Genomic DNA, 16,007 nt, shown 5'->3' with positions numbered 1-16,007 from the left:
AGCATTATGTCCCCATCCAATTTTCCTTTTAAAAAAGAACAAAACCGCAGGCAGTTATTTCAGAAATATGATGCTATCAAACGCATATGACCACACTGATGCTAATACAAAGACCTGTGTCCTCATATTCACTTAAAAAATACAAAGTGTTTACAGATAGCCTAACATTTTTTGTGTCTTTCTAAAAATGTAAGTATTATTCTACTATATATTATTTAGCATTAAGGATGTGATCTCTTTTTTTATTTTGTAATTCCTAATAAAATAAAAAATAATCATTGGTGTGCTGAATAATTTAGTTTTCTAAAAATTAAGGCATTTTAGAGAAGTTTCTGTGAAAAGTATTTCTTTTTCAAATTGATTTATTTTATTTAGATGACGTGAATCAGACATTATTGGCCTTTCCACATTCTCAGCTGTGAAATCCACCTGGTGAAACCTTAATACCAGCAGCTAATAAATTGTAGCGGTTGCTGTAACCTTTAGAATTGTGACTTTTGCTCCTGGTTTGAATGTGTGGCCGGTCTGTTTGCAGCTCTATTTTGTTGCTGCTCATGTGACTGTTGAAAGAATCAAGATGACCACAATAATACACAGAGGGGCACGCGTGTCGTTTATGAATGTGCACGTGTGTTTAGAACCTGATGAGATGAGGGGGTCGGAGTTCAAATTCAGCCCCAGACGGACGACCTTGCCCTTATGAATGACCCTGGGGTCATACGAGGATGGGGGAAGGATTTGAAGGGATATAGAAAATGATAGTAGAAGGGGAAAATAGAGCGAGCAGAAGAGAAAGGCAAAGGGTAAAAAGATAAATACAGAGCTGGTTATGAAACACACACATTTGTTGTCCCATTTTCTCCATTTCCAAATGTATTCTCCATTTGCTTCACTCGCACCTACACAAAAGAAAAGTTAACCTTTGACCCTTATCTTCACCCTAGCTCCGCAGTGTTGTTGTATCTCCAGCTGCTATAGATGAACTCTTCTGTATCTCATATGCAATCACACGCATTTCCACTGTAACCTTGAGGTTTAAACACCTGCAGTTGGCCATGTTCACCCTCAGGTACTGAGGGTTAGTAAAGAATCAGGTCTGATGGCCGCTCTTAAAGCCCCAGCGGGGTGCCGGGGTGGGGGCCATTGGGTCTAATGGTAGGGGTGTGAGTGGGGGTGCAGTTTCATATGTGACCTGCGCTTGGCAGCAAAGAGCTGGCTGTCTTGCCTATTTAGTTTAGCCACTTATCTTAGCCAATGACCAGGGGAGGATACAGGAGTGAGAGGGACGAAGCAAGCAATTCTGAGGGTGAGGAAGACGTCATGAAAAAGCTCACGAAAATGTCTGTTTTTCCCTTTAAGCTCACGTAAAGCTTATTGCAGTGCTCACAACATGTGCTTTGTTTTTACATGTGCTAATTGAAGCATGCTAATCTGTCGTTGCTCCTCTAAATTTCCCATATTTCAGTGTTTTGTGTTTGTAAAATCTGATTCTGAACACTTTTAAGCTGTCAATTCCTCTACTTTTTTTTTTTTGTCTGAATGCCCCTGTCCCGTAACCCATTTAAGCAATTACTCCCATCTCTCATCATGAGCCAGATCCAGAGGTATATCTGTGTGTTCTCTCGCTGAAGGAGAACAGCAGGTTTGGCTGACATTCCCTTTATCTGGCCTGTGCTGGAACCCAATCAGTCGGCTTTTACCTCGAGATGGGGTGTTTAGTGGGCATTTTCGCTTTGATGGGGGTATTTAGGGTGAATTTTCTTTACAACTCAAGGTGTTTCGGTTGAAGTGCAGAGGATTTTTTTGTTACTACTTGGTTTCTGGTTTTTGAAATGACATTTTTGTTGTATTTTTTTGTGTTGGTGTATATATTTTGACATGCATTGAGGTTTGGTTATGGATAGATCAAACAAAACTCTCACATATTTATATCAATCTGAATCTGAATCGGTACAGTGTTTTATTTGATTTTGTGGTTTGGTATTTGGAAAACAGTTTCTTAATGATTCAGAATGACGTAATGAGAATCAAAAGAAGAATTTGCATACTTCTGCTTTTGCACTTAGATTATGAGGAAAGAAAATCTGAAACAATCAGATGTAATTATGTGATGGACAAGATTAAAATTACATTAAATCTTTTGTCTGCACAAAGTGACCTCACTAATCATGGATTGTCTGCCATTAATATAGTTTGGGAAAGTATACTGTAGTGTTTTATATTGATATTTAGTATTTTGAGAGGAAAATAAAATTAAATGCGTGATTAATATACATATCAGGTCATTTTAATCAGAAGAATTATCTTTCTTCACTTGATTTTCCTTTAAAACTAAAATTACTTAGTATAGCCATTACAATAGGTTAAATATATTCACAAAGTATTGTTTAGACAAATAACTAAACTGGTGTCAAATGTTTGGGGTGAGTAAATTAAAAAAGGAAAGAAATGAATACTTTTAGTCAGCAAGGATGCGTTAAATCGATCAAAAATGACTGTGAAGATTTTGACAAAAATTTATTAATTTCATATATGTGAATTAATTTCAAATATATGCTGTTCTTTTTAACATTTTGTCCATCAAAGAATCCTGAAAATTAAAATGTATCACAGTTTCCACTCAAGTAATTATTATACAGTTTTTAACTGTTTTTAATAATAATAATAATAATAAGAAATGTTTCTTGAGCTCCAAATCAACATGTTAGAATCAGGATCATGTGACACTGAAGAAAAAATTCAGCTGTGCCATCAAAGGAATAAATTACATTTTAAAATGTTAAAATACAAAATTGTAATAATTACACAATATGATTGTTTTACTGTTTTCGAATGGTAGTGTAAATAAAGGTTCTGACAGTCAAATTGTGTTTTTCACATCTTCATTAGATTTTTCTTCATGTTTCAGAAGATTCTCTGAAATGTTCAAAAATTATTAATAAAATGTATGTAAATCTGACTCTCACAAATCAGAATGTTGAAATTAAAAATAGACAATAAATTAAAATATATATGCATAACAAAAACAGATACATTTACATTGATACATATTTAAAATTTCTGCATGCAAAGAAATAATGAGGTAGCTGAGAAGACACTAGGTTTTTTTCATGTACTTATATCAGATGTAGTTTATTCCGCAAGATGACTATGACGATCACAGACTAGAAAGCAGGGAGAAAAGATGAAAGTATAGGCTGACTGACAGGAAAAAGTATCTTACGGTACAAATACAACCACAATGCTCTTAATGCACAATTTAGTCACTGACAGGGGCTTGGCCTAGACTCTGTTGCTTTCGGATGATCCAGATGTCTTTTATTCATCTCTGCTGTTCAAGTAGCATGAGCTAAAAGATACTCTATGCACTTAATCATGTGTTTAAGAGATGTTTTTGTAACATTGTCTGTTTCTTGAGATTTTCCTGCTGATACTAACTGCTGAATGTTACTTTTGAGGTGGTGTATGAGAGAAAATCTTATATTTTCTCCTTGCTGATTTTTCCCCCAGCACAAGTCCAGATATTCTGGGTCACTCATTTGTTACAAGGAAGAAAATGACCAAGAAAACAAAAGAAACATAAGAAAAGTGCAATGTGAAAGGGTGTGAGGGATGAAGAAAGGGAGAGAGAGCAAAAGAAGGCTGAGCACCTTTAAAAACAAGGCTCTCAGCTGAGAGGGATGAAAGGGACTGGATGCAGACGCTTATTTGAGAAAAATGATCTCTGGATGCTTCCCCACAGCCCCAAATGCCTTTTCATTTCTTTCTCTTGTTTCACTGTAAGATCAAGAGCACGTAATCTGGGGGAGATTTCTTTGTCCAGATTCATTTATTCGCTGCCCAACCATCCCAAAATTGCTTAAACATTTGGCCCCAGGGGAATTTGCAGTGTTTGTATATTTATATTTTGTATGTTATGATCATCCCCTTATACCCACAAAACCATAAAACACATTAAAATAAGCATTTTCAAGGGTTTGCTGCATTCAGTTTTTATTGTGGTCTTTCTTTGTATGGAGAAAACCTTTTGCAATCATCTTTGCAGCCCTTTGCAGTGTTGTTTAGAAAACTGAAAATACCATTTTATTAAAACCAAGCACAGAACATATTCTTCTGAGAATAGAGGTAGAGGAATGGACAGAAGCGAGAGGTGGAGTAGAAAACCATGCATATGTTCCATCACTATATTCTCCATTTACAGTTATCATCAGCTTTATTTGTTACGTTTACATGCATCCTAATAATCTGTTTAGAAATGGATTTGGTGGCTCTGTTTAACTGAAAAGTCTCCATGTAAACACCCCAATCAATTCAACTGAGCTTGATCCAAATTAAATTTAGATTGTATTAAAAGGGGTGGTGCAGACCTGAAATAATTCAGTCAACAAGAAAAAAGTATGTTAAAGCTTAAATCGGACTATTCTGTAACATCTGCTTATGATCCTTGATGGTCGTTGGGACTTTATGTCTTAAGAGACCCCTTTTAGCCTTTTGACATTTGCATATAATTCACAGACCTGGCCCCACATTCTATCTTTATATGGGTGCTAAATTGCCAATGGTTGCAAACCCCCCCCCCCCCCCCCCCCCACTGTCAAAAAGATGCTAAACAGATCGAATCTCTGTTCTCTCCATCGGACTTCAAACACATTTCAGAGAACTAAATGACCCTCGATACCAGACACCAACGGCCTGGCTGACCAGTGAACTACCTCCACGATTACAACACACATAACACACACGCATTCCTTTATTTAGACTATAATCAATCAGTTACAAATGTATATGGTATATGCATGTGTTTGTATGTTTCCTTAGTATATTAGCCTAGTTACCACTCGTTATCTGTATTAGTTGAGCTCTAAACGATCATATTCAGGTATATGAATGTATCTCTGGTTTATTATCTTCTAGATGTCTCTTTCTTGATATCAAAATGACCTGCTCTTTATTCCTAAAACAATGATGTACACTATGTGATCGTGAAATGCATCATACTAGTTTTACTGTGCTGTGAACAAAACTATACCGATTCTTCACTAGTCATAAAACATGCAAATGAGGTGTCAGATGGGACAAAGAAACACTTTCCTGCTGAAACTATGCGCCTTGTTATTGGTCAAACTAACCAAAATGGGTGTTACAGGGAAACCAGATAAAACTACTTCCACACCCAAAAGGTGGTTCTTCTCTTGACTTTCGGTTCCCTGGAGACACATCTCACCTTGGAAATCACGACTCCCCTTTCTGGGGAAGTCCGAGCTTCTAGCAGTTTTAAGTTCAGTAACGTTGTGGAGTCAATTTGGACCAATCAACCCGTAGCTGGAATGACGAAGCTTTCACTCCTAAAGGAATTCATCAGGAATCTACACATTATACATGCACCAGGACACTTTACTCAGCACCAACAAAAAACAATGCAAATAACCGCTTGTTAACTACACTGAACAAAATTATAAATGCAACACTTTTGTTTTTGCCCCCATTTTTTATGAGCTGAACTGAAAGATCTAAGACCTTTTCTATGTACACAAAAGACCTATTTCTCTCAAATATTGTTCACAAATCTGTCTAAATCTGTGTTAGTGAGCACTTCTCCTTTGCCGAGATATTCCATCCACCTCACAGGTGAGGCATATCAAGATGCTGATTAGACAGCATGATTATTGCACAGGTGTGCCTTAGGCTGGCCACAATAAAAGGCCACTCTAAAATGTGCAGTTTTACTGTATTGAGGGGTCCGAAAACCAGTCAGTATCTGGTGTGACCGCCATTTGCCTCACGCAGTGCAACACATTTGATCAGGTTGTTGATTGGGGCCTGTGGAATGTTGGTCCACTCCTCTACAATGGCTGTGCGAAGTTGCTGGATATTGGCAGGAACTGGAACATGCTGTCGTATACGCCGATCCAGAGCATCCTAAACATGCTCAATGGGTGACATGTCCGGTGAGTATGCTGGCCATGCAAGAACTGGCGTTTTCAGCTTCCAGGAATTGTGTACAGATCCTTGCAACATGGGGCCGTGCATTATCATGCTGCAAAATGAGGTGATGGTCGTGCATGAACAATGGGCCTCAGGATCTCGTCACGGTATCTCTGTGCATTCAAAATGCCATCAATAAAATGCACCTGTGTTCGTTGTCCATAACATACGCCTGCCCATACCATAACCCCACCGCCACCATGGGCCACTCGATCCACAACGTTGAAATCAGCAAATCGCTCACCCACACGGCGCCATACACGCTGTCTGCCATCTGTCCTCTACAGTGAAAACTGGGATTCATCCGTGAAGAGAACACCTCTCCAAAGTGCCAGACGCCATCGAATGTGAGCATTTGCCCTTTCAAGTCGGTTACGATGACGAACTGCAGTCAGGTTGAGCCCCCGATGAGGACGACGAGCATGCAGATGAGCTTCCCTGAGACGGTTTCTGATAGTTTGTGCAGAAATTATTTTGTTATGCAAACCAATTGTTGCAGCAGCTGTCAGGGTTGTCCTATCTTGGAGGTGAAGATGCTGGATGTGGAGGTCCTGGGCTGGTGTGGTTACACGTGGTCTGCGATTATGAGGCCGGTTGGATGTACTGCCAAATTCTCTGAAACGCCTTCGGAGATGGCTTGTGGTAGAGAAATGAACATTCAGTTCACGGGCAACAGCTCTGGTGGACATTCCTGCAGTCAGCATGCCAATTGCACGCTCCCTCAAAACATGCGACATCTCTGGCATTGTGCTGATATTGTGTGATAAAACTGCACATTTTAGAGTGGCCTTTTATTGTGGCCAGCCTAAGGCACACCTGTGCAATAATCATGCTGTCTAATCAGCATCTTGATATGCCACACCTGTGAGGTGGATGGATTATCTTGGCAAAGGAGAAGCACTCACTAACACAGATTTAGACAGATTTGTGAACAATATTTGAGAGAAATAGGCCTTTTGTGTACATAGAAAAAGTCTTAGCTCTTTGAGTTCAGCTCATGAAAAATGGGGGCAAAAACAAAAGTGTTGCGTTTATAATTTTGTTCAGTGTATTTAGATGCGTTTCTAGGCTTCAACCCATTTTAATTAAGGTGATGTGAATCTCTGATGGTTCTTTACAGGTTGTGGTTAGCTGATGTGTAAATACTGCCATTACACTCTACTCTCTTGCACGCGAGCGCTCCCTCTCTCCCATGCGTGCTCTCTCGCTCTCTCGCTCCATGCCTTCCTTGTGTTGGCATCTATGTTTAATGTGTGTGTATGTTTGTATCTAGTTAGATGTTGCATGTTCCCCTGTAGTGTAGTTTAATAAACATCCATATGTATTCACGCTTGGTTGTCTGGGTCTGCTGCTCACAGAACGAGGTCACTTTAACGTTCCAGTTTTGTTACATGCACTGTGAGCAATGTATCAGTAAGGAAATTATTTTTCGTGGCCAGAGTCAATAGACCAGGGGTTCTCAACCCTGGTCCTGGAGGGCCACTGTCCTGCAGAGTTTTGCTCCAACCTTGATCAAACTCACTTGCCTGTAGCTTACTAGTAATCCTGAACAGCTTAATTAGCTGGTTCAGGTGTGTTTGATTAGGGTTGGAGCTAAAATTTGCAGGACAGTGGCCCTCCAGGACCAGGATTGAGAAAGCCTGCAATAGACGATTAAAACTGTCCGTACTGCAGACTAACAAATCTTTTTATTGTACTATTAATGCTACTGTTAATTCCTGAAGATGAATATATAATTCTGTGTTAACTGTGTTTTTTTGTGTAACTTTTTTTTGGTTAAAAATGATCCAAAATCAATATTTGAGCAAGTTCATAACCAGCCAGTGTTCAAAACTGTCGTCTTACTTTAGCCCTATTCACAACAGTTAGTTTATAATAATGTTTTCTAATTTGAGTGGTAGCCTACTGCTAGGAATTCACAGAAAATTTGAGCATGCTACCGCGTCATTACGTCACGTCTGTAACCATAAATAAGGAGTCCCAGCTAATAGTCTATATCGGATGTGAGGATCCTGCAGGTGGCGGATCTCACAGCAGCTGGAAAAATTAAACGTATCATTTTGATCATTTATTTTAATCTAGAAAGGATTATGTGTTTATGAAACACGTGACTGTAATTAAATTATATTCTAGTTTTAAATATGGATTTAAATGTGGGATTACACAAGATTTGTATTTTAAAGAGAACCAGTTCGAAGGAAGAATAATTCGCCTTTTGGGTTAAAATAATTTCTTAATATGAAATTCGAATTGTACAGAAATTGAAGTCTATACACTAATACACACTATATACTCATAGTCACGCAATGCTGTTGTTGTTAACATTAACAATTTGAGAACAAAGTATAACAATAATTTGCACGGTTTGATGTGATATGTGATATAAACTGATCGTTAGATTTAATCACCATTTATTGTAACGCAATACTTGAGTTACTTGCATTTATTGTAATGCTTTTTTCCTCAGTTGGTCAGAACAAATGTTACATTAAATGACTTGTTACTTGTTCAAATGACAATATCTGGTGAAAATTCTTATTTGGGTCATATATTACAAAACGTAGGCTAGAATCTGTGATTCCTAAGTATAATATCCACACCGGTGCGGTGACTGACAGCCACACATACGCCTCAAAACATTAGATTCATCCGTGCTGGAGCCGTGCTGGTACACAACCCACATTATGAAGATAATTGCGCAAATAACTGCAATTGCAGTTTTTTGAACAGCGATGGCGACAAAGAGGCAACATTTACAGACTGCAGCTTTAAGTAGACAATGTATTGTTACATTTTCTTGCATTACTTAACTTTGATGTGTTGTTCATGCTGTAGCTATTAAATCTGAGTGTACGGCGTAGAAGTAATACATTGGGAAACCCATTTTCTTCAAACATGGCTTGCAAAATGAATAAAGGTTTACACGAATCAGAAAGGGACAGTCTAAATCTCAGTGGAGGATTCTGCATGCTGTAATATACTGTAAGAGTTCTGCCAAAGCTGTAAGAATTTTTGAGTGCATTTGTGCATAAAAGTATGCACAAGAATTTCCTTGTATTTTCCATCAGCTGATGAAACCAGTCCAGCAGAATAATGCTACCCCACCATTTTTTTATTTTACTGATTGTTTTATTATTATTCATTTTTTACATTTACACCATGTTGTTCTTTTTTATTTTGGAGAAAAAAGCCCTTTGCCTTATCTGGCCACAAAATCTTCTTCTATGTCACAAATGGTTAATTCCACACTTTCACATGGTTCTTTTGAAGAAATGGCCTCTTCAGTGTTATCTTCCCATACATGTTGTGCAGAGCTCTTCAACTTTACTCCATTCTATTGGACTCTGTAGCTCCTTCACAGTGATCATGTGAAGGAGCTACTCTGTGGCTTTTTTTCAAACTCTCCTCCGTGTTTGTGCAAAGACTGTTTTAGACAGGTTTTGGGTGATACGTAGTAATTTCCTTATTGAGCTAACCTTTTTTTTTTTTTCTCTCTGGTCTTAAGGGATAATTCATCCAAAAATAAAGGTTTTATCATAATTTACTAAAGCTCATGTAGCTTCAAAGTTCAAACCCTTAAAACTTTAGTCTCTTTCTCACACAAAACTATTGTAAAACTTCAGAATACTTTGAATATCAGACATAACCCGATTTAATTTAGTCTTTTAATCGCATATAAACATTGATCAGCTCGCAGATCAGCTACGGCAAACGGAAGCTCAAGAATGCTGGCTTGACGTGTGAGAACCAATGAGGTTCATTCTTGTGTGTTACGCAGATTTTAAGTTTCTGTAAGTGTTTTGTTAAGCATTTTAAGCTTCCATAAGAACCAATGAGGTTTGTTTTTACGCATCAAGCAAGTAGGCTTCTGTTGATGTTTGCTGATCCATGTAGATATGTGAATAAAATCCTAAATTAAATCTGTTCATCATATAAAGTGTTATAAAGTCTCTTCAAAAAATTAAGACTAAACTGCTCAATTATAGTTTAGTTTTACCAATCTATACTAATTATACAAAATTTATTTTTACTAATCTCTTTATGAATTGTTTGAAGCTGTCAAATGGTGGGACAGAAATCTCTCAGGTTTCATTACAAATATCTTCATTTGTGTTCCAAAGGTGAGTGAAAGTCTTATGAGTTTGGAACAAAATGAGGGTGAGTAAATGATGAAAGAATAACAATTTGGTGGGTGAACTATCTCTTTAACAGATCCATTTAGAAAGAATCGGATTTTTCGTAAATCGGCCACCGCTATCACAGAGCAGGTGACAGTTTCTCTAGTTGAAAATAATGAGGTACATTGACCATTGACTTCCATAGTTTCTTTTTCTTTCTTCCTACTATGGAAGTCAATGGTGCCCCTAAACAGCCTGGTTATAAACTTTCTTCAAAATATCTTCCATAATATTAAGGGCTTGAATACTTCATCCAAACACTCTGAGCCGCAGAGGGACGTATGGTTGACAACGAAGAAATTAGCCTTAACTGACATCAATCCCACAAGTGTTTGTTTGGACGTGCGCTCTCGTGTTTGCACATCTTCTCAATCAATAGGTTAATTGCAGCTTTGTCAGTGTGTGTATGAGTATGTGATTAGTTGTATGTTCAGCGAATGACAAGCTGTGGGATTTTTTTATTGATTGCCTTCAACAATGAACAAGACAATAGAGAGAGAGACTGTGGGTGGTATTGATTGATTGACCCCAAATTAGCCCCATTCTTTACATCCTCCTCCCTCAGTCACAGTACAGAGTATTCAGGACGGACTCCATTAAAACACTGTAAGAACGTACATTAAGTAGAGAGTTTTTAATTAGAAACATTTTGCAAATTAATCACTTAAATATAATTAATTAAACGTTATTTTGCACCGATCATGTCAAACTATAACAACAAGCCAGAACATAATGTTTTTGTTATTTAATTGGATAATAAGTCAGATCTTTCTTTTGTGCACTCTTTCTTGAGTCCTCACTCGTGCTCTCTCTCCGTAAGCCCTCTCATGACTCCCGTTAAACATTTCTTCACCTCTTAATTGTTTTGACGGAAGCAACTGGCATCCTCATTAGAGCTCATTGATTTTCTGGTTGTTAGTGCATTGATTTTGAAACTTCCCATTGATCTCGGGCTTAAATCTCTCTGCAGTTCCCTCTCTCGCTCCCTCGGACTGTTTATCCACACGCAACAGCACTGAAATGGAAGTGATGAGTCAATAGAGGGGTGGACAGATAAATAGATAAACAGAGAATTTATAGAATAATCACCATCTGCCAGCTCACTGGATCTCAAAGAAGGAATGAGAAATAGTTAGTGAGATGGAAAGGAAGGTGATGGGATATCTATATAAAGAAAAAGAACTCGCTTTTTCTCTTCATTTTCTGAGTGATTGGACACAGCTGAGGGTTACCACTGATGAAAAGGCTGAGAGACCTTTCCTGACCAAATGTGAGAGTGTGGCCTGTGTCTCCTCTAAAATAGTGTGTATTCATGGGGAATAGAACTGATCTTGTCCATTTGCCGTGATGTGCTCAGTCACAGTGGAGTGAGAGAATCCCACCTTTCTTCCCCAGTCTTCTTCAGAAGTGCCGTTATGAGGATTTTCATCTAGTTTGGAATGAGAATGTTTTTCGGGGGGTTTTAATGTAATTGAATTCTACTTTTTCTTTTCTTTTCCACACAGAAGCAGTGCAATGTGTTATTCTTGTTTGCTCGAGCTGTCATATGTCACCTGTCAACTCTGTTTCCTTGCTTCTATCATCATTGTATTTATGGTTGCTGATTTCTATTTCAAATTCCAAATACCATACACACAGTCTCTCTATATGGTCTGTTGAATTTTCCATATCATCCTCATAATCGTTTATTCTTCAGCCCCCACAATCCTGACTGCTTCTCGCTGTCATCTCGTACACCATCTCATTCTTTTGTTGCCATTGACTATTCTCTTATTCATGTAGGTGTGTCAATGTCCAGTGCTGGGTAGATTACTTACTAATTGTAGTCCGTTACTGATTCCAAATTACATGATAAAAATAGTAGTTAGTAACATAATTCATTACATTACACATTTTAGGCAATATAATCCAACTACTTGTTGATTACTTTTGACCTAACTAGTTTATCACATTGATTGAAATACAATGCTCTTGTACAATAGTGATAAAAATGCTACTATAAAAAGAAACTATATTTAATTTGTTGATATTAACAACATGAAGTGCCTTAAACATTACATCAATATTTCCAAAACTGGGGTTTGTGAATTTGTTGGAAAGCTAATATTTAATGAAATCATAAAAATGTCAGAATAAAATAAATTATTTTAAAATAACAACACTGAAATAAAACACTTGCTAAAAGAACAAAATATTTTCTTTGTTTAATGATATTTGTTGAATATTATATTGTTGAAACGAAAAATACATTTCACATTGAAAATATATATTTAAAAACTTTCCTGAAAATATTACTTTTTAAAAGATATTACGGTAACACTTTAGTATAGGGACAAATTCTCACTATTAACTGGTTGCTTATTAGCATGCCTATTATTAACATATGGCTGTTTATTTGTAGTTATAAAGCATTTTATTCTACATGGCTGGATTCGACATCCTTAATCCTAACCAATACCTAAATTTAACAACTACTTTACTAACTATTAATAAGATGCAAATTAGGAGTTTTGAGGCAAAAGTTGTAGTTAATGCTTTGTTAATAGCGAGAATTGGACCGTAAAATAAAGTGTGGCCGATCATATTTTTTCTCAATGGTTACACAACATGACATTTTAATTGACTATTAAATTGAAACATGAAAATGGTATAAAAGGATGGTATAAAACCATTTTTAAAAAATAGAAAAAGATCTGCACACTGTTAATCTCCCTTTATTCAAAAATGTAAAAATAGCAACATTTTGGTCAAAGACCTTCTTCAGGCAAGCAAAGTTGAAATGAAATGTTGCTATTTTTACGTTTTTGAATAAAGGGAGATTAACAGTGTCACTGATGCTTGCGTACAGATCTACCACAGGCTCTACACCCTCCTACTTCCACTCACTATTACGAACCTACATCCCCTCCAGAAGTTTGAGATCTGCTAGTGAGCGACGCCTTGTGGTACCATCACAGAGAGGCTCAAAATCACTCTCCAGAACATTCTCGTTCACCATTCCTGGCTGGTGGAATAATCTTCCCACCCCTATCCGGAACGCCGGATCTCTGGCAACCTTCAAGCAACAACTGAAAACTCATCTCTTTCGGCAGTACTTGACTTCATCCTAAACTCAAAAAAAAAAAAAAAAAAAAAAAAAAAAACTTTCCCTCTATCTTTCTCTCCACCTACTAGCTTGTACTTATTTGAACAATGACTGAGACTTGGTGTTACAAACACTTCCTCTGTCTGACTGCCTCTTCAAGATGAATCGCTTTTTGTATTCCCCAATTGTAAGTCGCTTTGGATAAAAGCGTCTGCCAAATGACTAAATGTAAATGTAAATGTAACCGTGTGCAGAACTTTTTTCTATTTTTTGATGAAACTCTTTGATCTTGCACCTGGCCAAGAAATATTTAAAACCAACATAAATATATGAATATATTACTAAGTACTTAGCCGTTTTTATAAACTGGTTTTTAAGAAGATTTTATGGGTTTAATTTTTTTTATTGTGCCTTTTTCTTACATGCCACTGACCCATGTATTTGTTCATTTATGTATTTATTTATCTTCTTTTGTGTTTGTCCTATGGCTGGTTCTCCATTGTGGCCAGATTCCCATTTGCTTCTGCTGACCAATGAGTTAGCAGGACCTGCTGTGTCCTAGAGAGAGAAAGAGAGTGAGGGAGAAAGAGAGAAAGAGGAAATCGATAGGAGAAGTGATGAGGAAGGGAGGTGTAGATTAACGTCTGGAGGCCTTGGGTCTGGGGGGGGGGGGGTTCGTGGGGGGCTTCCTCAGGACTTAGCCATGAGGCTGTACTCTCCTCAGTAAATCTCTCTGTACGCCACAGGAGTTAAAGCACCCCTAAATTATATATCCGCTGAAAAACATCAAAGTGATGCAGTCAAAAGTAAAAAGAAATTAGGAAATCAAATTTAGGGCTTCAGTTCTGATCAATGTTCCAACATTTCCTTCAAGCGGCTGTTACGAAATGCTCTGTATTTTTCTTGTATTGCAACCACACTTAGAATCGCAAGTCGTCGAAGGAGGTATATTGCGGTAACACGCTCGCACATGAGCACTGCAGCACTGCTGAGGATAATAAATATATCTAATAAATATCATTATTTTTGGACCAATCTCCCACAATAAAGGAGGAGCAGTGAGGGATGGCACCGGGGACTGGCTGGGATATTGGCAATATATCAGCATTGATTATTGAGAGTACTGACAGAGACAGAGAAGGGGAAAAGGGGAGAGGGAGTTCATAAAAACTAATAAAAGAGACAACGAGTGAGGAAGGAACAGAGACATTAGATGGATCTGCTTTTCTGCTCTAAAATAAAAGCAAAAAATATGTGTGTGTGTGGAAGACTGTCCATCTGTTTGTATGTACAAGACACAAATACGCATGTTCACTTTTACTAAGACTAAAATTGGTGGAAGAAATGTGAAATTATATTAGATTATTATGTAATATTCTATATTTGTGGCAAAATGTGTCACATAGAATCTTTTAATTAAGGCAGAGATGGTGTCTGTACGCCTGACTGAATGAAAGAAAGGATGCTGGATGTAGCAGTGAGATATTATCGATCAGACTACCATATTGTTGATGAAAGAGAATCTAATCTGACTTGCTCGTCTGTCAACGTGGCATCATTGTTTAGCAGCAGCCATAACAAACACACATATAAAACTGCTTATTCTGTGCTTCTTCATTCCTACATTCATTCTCACAGCCTGCTCTTTTGCTCCATTATATTAATCATACTTTCCACTCTGCTATATGTCTCTGTCTGAATAATGTGTATTATAGCCTAAGAGAATTTATTATTTCCTGTGCACATAAGCATGGAATATTTCTGCGGTTGTCAAGACATGACAGTTTAATCATCAATAACAAACACAGCGACATTAATCATGCATGCGTTTCATTCCTCATGTGGAGCCATTTGAAGATCTCCGCACTAAAGCTGTCACTTCTCTCTGTTAGACAGCCAATTGCTAACAGCAAACTGTGTTTTAAGGATTCTTGTGATCTCATTTGAATTCTTGTGATCTCATCAGTCAACCGGTTTGTCAGTTTTCAGTGTGGAAAAATCACAAGCTGCTATATTCTGGAGGAAAAAAAAGGTTCTTTATTGGCTATAGTTCCATGAGGAAGCTTTAACATCAATGGAGCCTTTCCACTGCACAAAGGCTTATTTATAGGCTTTAGGTATTTAAAATGTTCTTTAAACTAATTAAAATGTTTATTTAAAGAGCTGAAAGGTTCCTTAGGTGAACCAAAAATGGATCTTTTATTGCATTTCTGCAAAAAACTAAATAGAACCTTTATTTTTAAGAGTATGTGTTACTTTACAGTGATTCCTGTAAATTCCGGTAAAATTACCGGAACAACTTTACCGGCGTGTAAATACAAAAATGCGGTGTTCACACAGGCAAAAACGTCTTTTTACTGGTAAAGCACCATTCACACATTAGTTTCTAAATACTTTTTTGTGTATACTTTTTTATATAATTGTTGATGCCATTTTAATTTTTGTGTCAAATGTTCACATTCATGCAGCTGCTTTTGGCCCAGAGACATCGTATTAGATGACTTTAGACATTTCTTTGACTTCCGTAAACTGCGTCATCTGCCTCAGAATGTTATGATTGGCCTAGTCTCAGCGTCATTGGCTAAACGTCTGATGCATATGGCACACTTAGCTGGAAACACTTCAGGAGTTTCAAAGTCGTCATCGGATTGGTTAGATTATACAGGATTTCCAGGAGACCTGTGTGTCGCGTTCTTAAATGTTCCACCTGGAAACAAAAATGCCGTGACACCAAACTCCCTCACGAAAGAAAAAAGCAG

This window comes from Barbus barbus (assembly GCF_936440315.1).
Source record: "Barbus barbus genome assembly, chromosome: 12".
In the NCBI taxonomy this organism is placed as follows: domain Eukaryota; kingdom Metazoa; phylum Chordata; class Actinopteri; order Cypriniformes; family Cyprinidae; genus Barbus; species Barbus barbus.
Note: the sequence above shows the minus strand (reverse complement) of the source record.